At 43.2% G+C, this 12,475-nt stretch overlaps 1 long non-coding RNA gene across 1 annotated transcript in view; it reads left to right on the top strand.

Annotated features, from left to right (window-relative positions):
- Nucleotides 1-12,475, top strand: part of LOC123372315 — a 48,886-nt gene that overhangs the window by 9,858 nt on the left and 26,553 nt on the right. The gene's annotated exons all lie outside the window — the stretch shown is intronic.

Here is a 12,475-nt window from a genome sequence, read left to right as displayed (position 1 = left end):
CCGACCTTACATCAGTTGGGATGCACTTTGTCCCGATATCGGGGGACCATCTGGTGGAGGACGCATGCCGGCGCCACTCACCTCTTCTTCGTGGGCCCTGGGGCAGCGCAGCTGAGCTCCCGGTGCCTGCCTGCCGGCCGGCAGGAGCCTACAGAGTGCTGCAGCCCCACTCCCCAGGCACGCACAGAGGTCTCCGCCGTGTGCTGCAGGGGGAGGGCTTGTAGGTGCTGGCAGTGGGAAGAGAGCCCCCCCCCCCGCCCCTGCCCCCCTCACCCCGAGTGATGCGACCTTAGGAGCCAGAGGGACAGGACCTGCCTGCTGGATGCTTCCTGGGAGCCGCTCCAGGTAAGGCTAGCACTGCTGGGACTCACCTGGTCCCCTGGAAGGTCCCTCTTACTCGGGGGGGGGGCTCTTTCCCTTGTGCTCCCATGTCACCTCCAACCTACTTACTTTCCCCAACATCCGGGTTCTTACTACCACCAGCTGCCTCCAACACCTGTAGCTTCACCACCCAGCCCTGAAAACTATGACCCTTACCCACTGCACCACGCAGTATAGCCATCCTGAAGTGCAGCACTCATTGCACAGCACTCCAGACAGGAAGGCTGAGTATGATAACAGGACATAAGCAAATCTGTGATTGTACCGTTCCCCATCCCACCTCCTTGCCCTTTCTGTTTCCCAAGCAGTTGTGTTTCTTTTCAATAAACGGATTTTTTGGCTTTGAAAACTTTCTTTATTATTCCATAAAGTAAAAGATACCTTAGCCCTGGAAAGCAACAGGCACTGTAAGTCAGCGTAGCAAGCACAGATTCCTACTAACATTGGAACCACTGCACTTCACTCCCATGCAGGGCACCAAACATTACTGGTGGCTTTCAGCCTCAAATTGCTCCCTCAAAGCACCCCTAATCCCTGCAGCCCCATGCTGGGCCCCTCTAGTAGCCCTGCTCTCTAGCTGTTCAAATTCAGCATCCAAGTGTTGAGCTTCCAGATTGCAATAGCCACCCACTTCTCCACTGTCAGGGCAGCTCTCAATCTCGTGTCCTTGCGCCGCAGGGTGGGGGCGAGCTTCTCACACAGTCCCATGAAAGAGGCTTTTCTCATCCAAAAATTCTGAAGCCACTGCTCGTCATCCCAGACTTGCAGGACAATGTGATCCCACCACTCAGTGCTTGTTTCCCAAGCTCAAAAGCAGCATTCCATGGTGGTGAGCATGTCCGTGAATGCCACAAGCAATCTCGTGTCATATGCGTTACTCAAGTCGATATCATCATCGGAGTCCTCACTATCAGTTTGGAAGTTAAGGAGTAACTTGACTGCCAAACGTGACATGCTGGTGGGACTCATCAGCAATTCGGACTCCATTCCTGCAGACCGAAAAGGGAAGACAGAGCACGCAGCACAAAAAACGTTGAAAGATGTGGACGGAAGCAGAGAGATTGCTGGGATGCAAAGCGATGCATCACGGGGCGTTGGGACAGGACCCAGAATGCCCCGCACCTCCCACCCGCTTCCCATGAGCCACAGCGCCAGAATGGGAAGAGGTTCTCTGTGGATAGCTGCCCATAATGCATCGCTCCCAATGCCGCTGCAAGTGCTGCAGTTGTGGCCACATCAGTGTGGACAGACTGCAGTGCTTTCCCTACTGCGCTCTATGAAGGCTGGTTTAACTCAAGCGGTCTACATCTGCAAGTGTAGCCATGCCCTAAAAAGGTTAACAGTGATCAGATATGCAACACAATTAATATTAACAACAAAAGGGAAGGAATATAAGCCAAAACAGGGCAAGATACATTACAGTTGGCAGATCCTGATTAAATTAATCATAAGGTACTTAAGAAACTAGCTGAAACAATCTCAGAACCATTAGCAGCTATCTCTGAGAAATTCCGGAGGCCGGGTGAAGTCCCAGAGGACTGGAGAAGAGCAAACATATCTTTAAAAAAAGGGAACAAAGATTACCCAGGGAGTTATAGACCAGTCAGCCTAACTTCAATACATGGAAAGATACTGGAACAAATTTGAACAATCTATTTGTGAGCACTTGGAGCATACTAGGGTTATAAGGAACAGTCAGCATGGATTTATCAAGAACCAAATCATGCCAAACCAACCTAATTTCTATCTTTGACAGGGTTACTGACCTAGTGGATAGAAGGGAAGCTGTAGATGTGATATATCTTGATCTTAGTAAGGCTTTTGACATAGAACGACAGGGATGACACAGACCTCCCTGCTGTAGAGCCCATCAACATTTGGTCACTTGCATTATATATTTTTCCCTGAAATCTTCTCAGGAAGTTGGACTGGAAATAATTGTTCATCCAGGACTGGATTTTCATGGGCCACCGAATGATCCTTTCCCTACCTGTACTCCACAGTTCTGCCACAACCTGTGCCTTTGAACTCTAAAGCATATCATGGTAATTGCAGAGAAGCAGCCCATGAAGAAATGGATTCAGTGGGAGAAGGAGCAAGTCCTTATTTCTTTTTTCATTAAGCATCATTTCGTAATTATCACACAGCAAATCCAAATTAATGTCACACAAGGAAACAGTTGTAATAGGGACTGCTATTGCTTTTGTTAGGACTGTTGCTAATTTCCTGGAGGTGAAAGCAGATTGTTCTATCCTCCCTGCTGCTATTTCTGCATCTTAAAGCAGGCTGTCAGGGAAATTAGTGCATTGTCTTTGCATGCCAAGAAGATGAAATGCAATTTCAGATAAATTAGATGAATAATAAAGAGTGAAGTGCTGATGCAAAAGGCCATCAAACCTTATTAATGCTTTGTCTGGACTTAGTGCTCTGAGGGTGAATCCAGCTGAGAAACACTAACTCTGAAACAGAATCTCCCACTTGTTAATATCCACCATCTAGAACACAGATTTACCATATTAAATATCAGGTTTTCACCTCCAGGAAGCAGTTGGGAGAAGTTGTTTTAGTGAAATGTAGACAGAGAGCAAATGGCATATACCTTCAGCTGTCTGTGTGGCTGGCTAATCCTACTCTTCATCTTCTCAATTTCTTCAGGCTTAAACATTTTGTCATTACTTCATTCTTTCCAAAAATGTTCATTAATTGATATTATTTGGAAGTCTATACCATGTAACTAGAGATAACCAAACAGCTCACTGTGCCACAGCTCTGATGCAACAGAATACAGGAATGGGCATTCTGCTTCTTTGACTACTAAAGGGTCTGCACTGCAGAGCAATTCTGCAATCCCAAGATTCTGAGATAAACTTTACTATTATCACAGAATCCTGAAATCTCAGTCATACAGCTTTAAATAATATTCCACCCACAAACCCTCATTTAAAACACTTTGTACTCATATCTAAGGCAATGAGACAAATAGACAGACATGCAGATAAGCTTTACTTCCAAATCAGACAATTAAAAACATCACAAGTACCAAAATCTCAGGATTAGTAGAGGTGCAATCCTGCGATTTCAATAATGGAATGTACCATGGGATCCCAGGATGCCTGTTCTCAAAATCCTGGGATTGCATTCCCTAGCAATTATGCCAGTTCCTGAGGAAGAACTTCTCAAATGCCATGATGATGAACATTAAATAAGAACCTAGATAAACATACAGACAGATTGATTTCAAACAAAACAATTAGTTCCCACACTGAGCAGCATTTAATTTTGTGGTGAGGAAAAGAGCTACTAAACCTTCATAGATCAAATCTCAAAACTTCAAGCTTTTAATACAGTGCAGATCTTAACCTGAAACAGAAGCCTTGAGACTGTGAACTTGATAGGATATACACTATTTTTAAAGGTTAATTGGTACAATAAATGTTCAGAGGTTAATAACCAACTGGATTTTTTTATTTAAATTTTTCAAACTCTTGGTATTAAATTAATCCTTCACTTAGTCCTGTTTACTTATAATGATTATGTCTTTTTAAATACTAGAAATATCGATAATTTTTAGGTCATCGGATAGCAGAGGTGGGCATGTAAAAATCAAAATAAATCTTGGAGGATGGCAGTGAGTGCTGAAAAGAAGCTGGCTGAGGGGGGAAATCTACATTACATAGGTACTAAAAGAAGTGCTGTAAAGCTCTATTGTCAGTCTTTTCTCCAGTTTAGTTTATGGCCCTGTAACTTAGATTTATATATATGAGGCAGGCTTGAACTCAAAATATACCTCAAATAGAACCCTGAAGAAATCTTTTAATTTTATATATGACAGTAATAATTAAAAGTCTCCATAACCAAGAAAATATACCCACAGACCAATAAAAAAATCACTCACTCTAACCTGTGCATAGCCTTTACGAACACCACACGATGTTGTATAGAGTGAGCCACTATCATATATGCAAAAGGGCACTTACTCTCTAGAGACTGAAAAAGGCCAAAGAATATTTGCAAAATATTAGCACATCTGTTCAATGAGATTAAAACAATCTCAAATACTCATAAAGATCCTGGGCAGCAGTAATACACTGCAAGACCCAATATCCACTTCTAGAAACAAAGAACAAACGTAAAACTTGCTCACAGACATCCTGTGTGAATCGTTCACTTCAACCCCTTAAAGTAGTCATAGTCAGCCTTGCATTCAGTTTCCAGGGGTGATTCACTGGTTTAGTTTGTCAAATTGTACAGGGAAACTTTTTACAAACTTTTTTTTTTTTTTTTTGCTCTTAATGGATATCCATTATTTGTTTTTCAGGCTGTAGTTTATAGGGTATTTTGAGTTCAAGCCCGGTTCACTGAATAAGTCACATGGCATTTCTCCTCTGATAGACTGAGTTTACTCCATATATATTATATGATAGGAGGGTCAGCCCAATTCAACATAAAACCATTTTAAGCTGGTTTTGCAAAGTGAAACTGCATTTCAATATCTGTCTCTGATGCAGCTCGGAAAAAAATGATTACTCTGATCCCTGTGTCTGTGCCATAATTTCCATTATAGAGCACCACACCATTTTGTCAGAGGAAGTCTATACCAACTGGGAACAGAATCACACAGGAACAAGCAAGTCATTCAAGAGACATAATATAAAGATCTTTAAGCAAAGGATAATATCTAATCATTACATAAAGACATAAAAATGGTTTCTTATCCCTCATCTGAAAATTGACAACTGTTTAACTGTTCCCAGACAGTGACTTTCCTACTATCACTCACTGAAGGAGAGAATCAGGACCCTCACTTCCAGTAAAAAAATATAGCTGTAACAGTGTTTTGTTTAAAAAAAAAATCAGGAGTTTGGAAAGAACTTAATCCAAAATATACAGGATAATCTCAGTCTCAACAGCAAGGACTTCTCCGAATTTCCAGGCCAAATGGTCAAAGTCAGGTAGGTGGGAGAGCTTAACCATAATAGTGAATAACCCCCTGGAGGAGAAACCCTTAGTAGAAACAAGAAGATTAAAAGAACAATGGTTCTTGTAAAAGCCATGGCTGGAGAGTAACTTTCCAGTCAGACCATGCTTCAGCAATTTCTAGGTATACAGAAAATAGCTATATAAAAGGTAAATTCACATTGCCCAGATTTGTATTCACCTGTAAGCAAAGAGTAATCAGGCCAAAGTGGAGTCTAAATACAGCAGCCACATTGCAGATTGCAGGCTCAATGATAACCAGATCAATGGACCCCATCCTCCTTCACCTAAGGCCATGTCTATACCATAAACTCTGGTTGATGCAAGTTGCATCAGCATAAAGCCGCTGAAGTTAGTATATCACTGACACATGTGCATACTTAACTCCTTGTATCGCTGCTGTGAGTACTCACCAGGAGTGCTTGTGTCGATGCACAGTGCAGTGCACCATGGGTAGTTATCTCACCTTGCAATTTGCCATCATCCAGCACACTGACTTTTGGGAAATTTTGGCAATGCATGCTGGGGCAAAGAAGATCATGTTCCATCATGCAACTTTCTCCATCCCATACTGCCATCCCTATCCCATAATTTTTATACTTTTAAATCTCACAAATCCCTGCCACCTTTGACAGAAGCATGGAGCCCACACAGCTCTGTGCTATTGTCATGCACATTGCAAAACACAAGATGAACAATCCTCCTGTATTTGCAGAGCTGCAGGAAGAACTGCAGCAATGGGCCACGAGACTATTTTGTGGACAATAGATTGCTGCAGGACATAGCAAAAACCAATTCCAGATTGTTAGTGACATTCACGGAGCAGCTGCAGATGGCAGAGAGCTGTTTCTGAGCCTGAGAAGCAAGTACTGACTGGTGGAATTGCATTGTAATGAAAACTTGAGATGATGAGCAGTGGCTACAGAACTTTTGGATGTGCAAGACCACATTCCTGAATCTGTGTACCAAGCTCGCCCCAGCCCTCCACTACAAGGACACCAAAATGACACCGGCACTTACAGTTGAGAAGTGAGTAGCAATCACACTGTAGAAACTTGCAACACCGGATTGCTACCAATCAGTGGGAAAGCATTTTGGAGTTGGAAAACCCACAGTGGGGGCTGTTATCATGAAAGTGTCCAGGGCTGTTAATTATGTTCTGCTACATGTGATTCTAGGCAACATGCAGCACATAATGGATGGATTTTCAGTAATGGAGTTCCCAAATTGTGGTCAGGCAATAGACTGCACACACGTCCCTATTTTGGCACCAGACCACCTTGCCATAGGCTACATCAACAGAATGGGCTACGTGTCTATGGTTAGGGCTCCATGTTTGTCATGGAGGTTGCGGATGTCACAGATTCTGTGAGTTTCTGCAACCTCCGAGACTTCTGCAGAGACAGTGTAGCTGACCCCAGGGCTGCCCAAGCAGCTGGCTCTGGGGACATCCGTACCAGCCGCTGCTGAAATGGCCCCGGGGCCAGCTGCACCAGCCTCTGCTAGCCCCAGGGACTGGCCGAGCAGTGGTCCCTGGGTGGCCAGTGCAGCCACTGCCAGCAGCAGTCCCCAACAGCTGGTGCTGTGCCCTCAGGGCATGCCCCCCCAACAGCAGCCCCTGCTACACCCCACACCCCTGCAGCATCACCCTTAAGATTTAGTCAGGGTTATTTATAGTATAAGTCATGGACAGGTTTTTGTTTATTTTGTTTGTTTTTTTGTTTATTGCCCGTGACTTTTACTAAAAATACCTGTGACTAAATCGTAGCCTTGTCTATGGTTATGCAAGCATTGGTGGATCACAAAGGACACTTCACCAACATCAGTGTTGGCTGGTCAGGGAAGGTGCATGATGCTCACATCTTTAAGATATAGGGCTGTTTAGAAATCTACAAGCAGGGACATTTTTTCTCAATTGGCAGATTACCATTGATAATGTGGAAACGTCAAGAGCGATCCTGGGGAATCAAGCCTACCCCTTGCTCCCCACCTCAGGAAGCCATACACCTTAACAGCACCAAGGAAAGATTCAACTACCAGCTCAGCAGGTGCAGAAGGGCAGCTGAATGTGCTTCTGGGAGATTGGAAGGATGCTGATGTTGTTTACTCGCCAGATTGTATTTCTGTGAGAAAAATATCCCAATGGTTATAGGTGTCTATTTTGTCCTACATAATATCTGTGAGACAGAGAGGGAAAAGCTGTCACTGGGGTGGAGGGCAGAGCTGGAGCAGCTAGCTACACAGTTTGAACAGCCTGACACAAGGGCTCTTACAGGATCTCAACATGGAGTTATGCAGCTGAAGGAGGCCTTGACAGAGCACTTTAACAGTGAGCAACAGTAATGCGGTGTGGTGGACTGTCCTCTATCTGGCCCTGAAGTTTTGGGGGCTATTAAAAATTGTGTGGTGCTTGGTGTACTTTTATTAGTATAACAGTCTGTTAATGCACCTATTAATTTTTGCACTGCTTGCTGTCCATTTATAATGATTACACTGCTTGTCACTATCTTATGAGTTCTGTCACCCTGTACAATAACAGGTGGTGGGTGCTTTCAGTAGTGCTAGGAATTCTGCAGCTCATGTTGTGTGTTGCATATTCATTAATAAAGATGAATTATTTACCAAAAAAATAGATTTTTATTGCTTACCAAAACTGTAACAAAAAAAACCCCAACAAATCCAAAAACAATGGCAATAGAAAACAAGGACAATAAAACCTTCTGAAATATATTAACATAACAAAACTTAAGGGGAAAGAACATTAATGTCAATTTCAGTTCAATTTGGCTACACATACAGCAACCATTGTTCTAACACATAATTGTATGTGAAGCTGTGGTTGTCCTTATTGTCCCTTGGCATGAAGTGCTAGGGGCAGATTATGGCCCCTAATGTCAAGTGGAATGTTGTGGAGTGTAGGGAGGTGCTAAAATGGAATACTCCATTGGCTGAAAATGGAGGCAACCTGTGATTTTTGAACCTGTAGGTCAACAAGAGACTGCAACATCCATGTTTGCTGCAGTGAAGCCTTATTATGTCCTAATGCATCATTCTCTCCAACTCCTGAGCCTTTCACCTGTCTGTGCTTTCCCTCTCCATATGATCTGCAGTATTCACCCTCCAGGCTCTCTGTTTACAGTCTGATGCAACACTGGCTTGCAGGATCTTGTAGAAGATATCCTCCCTTGTCCTTTTCTTTCTCCCCCTCATGGTGAGGTGATCCATGGATGTGGAGGGGGGCCCCTCAGAATGGCAGCAGCAACAGATAACACACAGAAGTATCATATTTACAGTCAAACAGAAAGCAGAAGTTTAGTTTAAGAACTTCCTTCCATTGCTCCCCAAAAGTTTTAAACAAGACATGCTTATTGACACGTCAGCTTTGGAGCACCTTTGCACAACACCACTGCAGCCCTGGTGATTATGGCCCAGCAGCGGTGTGGGGATTGGAGGAAGAGGGGAAAACGAGGACTGAATTGTTCAGTTGCATTAAACAATAAATTTTCAGACCCTAGTTCCATGAGTATGAATGCAGGGCAATGGCATTGAACACTGGAACTATTTTCCACAGGCAGCAGTGACTGTAGTTGATATTTCACTCCTGAGGGTAACAAAGAGCCCGGCGTCCTGAAGCCAACTAGGCCTATATGCCACTAGCCGGTTTACTGACATGGTGCCAGCCAAAGTCATTGTGGACTGGTGTGGGAAAGTGTCCTACCACAGAGGAAGAAATAAGGCAACCATCCCTGGAAATCTTCAGGAGAGGATTGCAGAGTACCTCCATGAAAGTTTCATCAAGATCTCTCAGGAGGATTTAATGGACATCCTTGTACCTAAACAAGCTGCTTCATGTGCCCCTTAACCTTACAGGGGAATAAAAACAGGAAACAACTCTACTGCTCTGTTGTTCTGCTACCTCTTCTAGTACCTCTTCTAGAAAAGTAGTGAAAAGTTGCTATCTGTGTCCTGCTACATTGGGGTCAGGCAACAGCTGTACATTTACACATAGTAATGGGAAATGCATTCACACACTTACCTGAGGTTCCAATGCAGGGGAAGTATCAGAGGGGTAGCCGTGTTAGTCTGGATCTGTAAAAGCAGCAAAGAATCCTGTGGCACCTTATAGACTAACAGGCACTGAACAGGCACTTCTTGCATCCGAAGAAGTGGGTATTCACCCACGAAAGCTCATGCTGCAAAACGTCTGTTAGTCTATAAGGTGCCACAGGATTCTTTGCTGCTAATGCAGGGGAAGGATTTGTCAATGCTTGGATGCTGGGACTGACTAGACTGTGGCAGAATCTCAAATAGATCCTGGCTCATGGTATAGCTGGACCCTCTGGTTGCATGTCCTCCTCTTTGCTGTTCACAGCAGAGGTTTGTCTGCTCTGCAGGGTGCTGGTGGGGTCTCCATGGAGCATAGGACACAGCTCATTGTAAAAGTGGTAGGTCTGTGGCTCGGCACCAGATTGGTTGTTGGCATCCGTGGCTTTATGGTATGCCTGCTGCAGTTCCCTCACTTTCATGCAGCACTATTGCTAATCCCTATCATACGCCTTAGCCTGCATCCCCTGTGCACTCTGCTCAGATATCCACATTTTATGACTGCTCCGTAACAGTGCCTGCACAGACTCTTCTTCCCAGAGGAGCAAGAGATCCAATACCTACTGTCCACCACAAGACAGGAATGCATCTGGAGCATGTAGCTGGCATGGTGGTTTGGGCAGTTGCACACAACAAGGGAGAGCTGCTGGGTTTGCTTGCCAAGCTGGAAAATCAGGGAAAGGCATTTAAAAAATACACTGGGTTTTTAAAAAGGAAGGGTGATGGCTTCCAGTCTCCATGATCCCTGGGCAATGGAGTTCACAACTGTGACCAGAACAGTCAGAATTGGGCATTGTGGGACAGCTGCTGGAGGGTTGTTAGGGTCGATATAGGTCACGCAGGCTCTAAGCCACTGCATCATTGTAACAGGGTGCTTACGTCAGCAAGAGACAAATCTGAGTGTAGCTACATGCACAACTGTGTCAATACAAGGTGACTTATGTCAACTTATGTAGTGTAAACCGGGCCTAACACGTTCTTTATACACTTCTGTAGCTGTTCCAACAGCTGCTGAGAAGGGTGTAGACACACTGACCTCTGACACAACATGGAAGTTGTCAGCTAAACTAAACATGGAAGCCGTCAATTAACAACTAAAATCCATCCTCCAAAAGGAAGCCTAAGTAAGAGCCAGCACCATCTTTGCAATCAGCCCTTAGACAGATATAGATGCAAAGTCAGGCAACAAGAGTACCTGCATCCAACAGATGTAGGTCTCCATGGTGAATAATAAGGATGGGAAAACTATTCTTTTAACATAGGAAGCACTTTTAAAATTTCAAGAAAGGCTCAGTTAAGGGGACATCTTATTCACTTTAAACACAGCTCTTCATTTTGCTTACATTTCTTCTACACCAACATTCTAACTGTTTCCTCCTTTCAAGACCTCAACTGTTCTCACATCATGTTTATAACATTTTGGGGCAGGAAGTGGAAAATAACTTGTCCACTAGAAACTGTAGGGAAAACATATTTCCCCAAAATGTAACGTGCTCAGGATGCTGGGGTTAGCAAAGCTTCTCACATAAAAGAGTCATAGGATCTTTAATCACCAGACATGGTCAGAGCTTTGATTTTACATCTGATCTAAAAAATTGGATACTCTGTGTTTTAACCTTAGGCAACATTAACATTAGACAATAAAATGACTCTTTTAAAGGAACCCTGTAGCTCAGATGTTTTGTTCTGCAATTCACTCTTTGTCAGTGTTGTCTGCATGCACATTTGTCCTATGAAGCATGCAGGGCTTGACATAGAAATCAAAATCAGTAATAGTAGAACTTAATTGTACCAAACCATGCTAAGGTATTGACAAGATAAGACACTTATGTGTCTTCAGCTGGCGATCACTGCGCTGTGTTAAACGGAAAAGTAGGAAAGTGACTACACTCTGCTAAAACGACATGGAATCTGGTGGCACCTTAAAGACTAACAGATTTATTTGGGCATAAGCTTTCATGGGTAAAAAAAACCCTCACTTCTTCAGATGCACGGAATAAAAATTACAAATGCAAGCATTATATAATGACACATGAAGAGAAGGGAGTTACCTCACAAGTAGAGAACCAGTGTTGACAAGGCCAATTCAATCAGGGTGGATGTAGTCCACTCCCAATAATAGATGAGGAGGTGTCAATTCCAGAAGTCATGCTGCAAACTATAAGGTGCCACAGGACTCTTTGCTGCTTCTACAGAACCAGACTAACACGGCTACCCCTCTGATACTTAATTCCAGAAGAGGCAAGCTGCTTTTGTAATGAGCCAGCCACTCCCAGTCCCTATTCAAGCCCAAATTAATGGTGTTATTTTACTGCTGTACCAAATTAACTGCTGTTACTCAGTTGCTGTGTACGTGAATGTTGCATGCAAGAGTTTTTACATGAATGCCACTGTTGATGTACACTATTCTCAGAGAGCAGGGAATACCACATGGATTCTGATGTGACGAAACACTTTATAATTTCAAAGTTGGAACAACTGATCACAAAAAACACCACGGCAACTTGAAATAAAATAAGACATGAATACAAGGCAAAAAAAAATCTGTGCATATATCCCACATGGGTCATTTATAGAAAAATGATCCAGCTGCTAATGGACAATCCACCAGATTTGTGTAAACACTTTCTAGAAACCCCAGAGAAGAACATTTCTTGTCACACATAGTTTACCAGTGTACTTCAGTTTAACAAATCTGAAATAACATTCTTATTTTATAATGATATAACTATGAATCATTTATTACCTGATCTTAATGAAAAACTATACAAAATTCCACATTTAGTAATAACTGTTATTTGCATTGTTTTTATGAAGCCCAGATAATAAATGAGGATCTATTCTATATGTGCATTACACTGAAATTGCTACTGGAACATAATACTATATATTACAAGTGTCTTGCATCTGCATAGGCCTGAACCCTAAGGAAAGAGAATCCCTTAGAAAGCAAATTGAACAACGATCTCTTCCCCATTGGAACAAGGTGTGTGATGGTAGGGACAAAAGCACT

This window comes from Mauremys mutica, chromosome 6, assembly GCF_020497125.1.
Source record: "Mauremys mutica isolate MM-2020 ecotype Southern chromosome 6, ASM2049712v1, whole genome shotgun sequence".
Lineage (NCBI taxonomy): Eukaryota > Metazoa > Chordata > Testudines > Geoemydidae > Mauremys > Mauremys mutica.
Note: the sequence above shows the minus strand (reverse complement) of the source record. Positions and strands in the feature narration are given on the sequence as shown.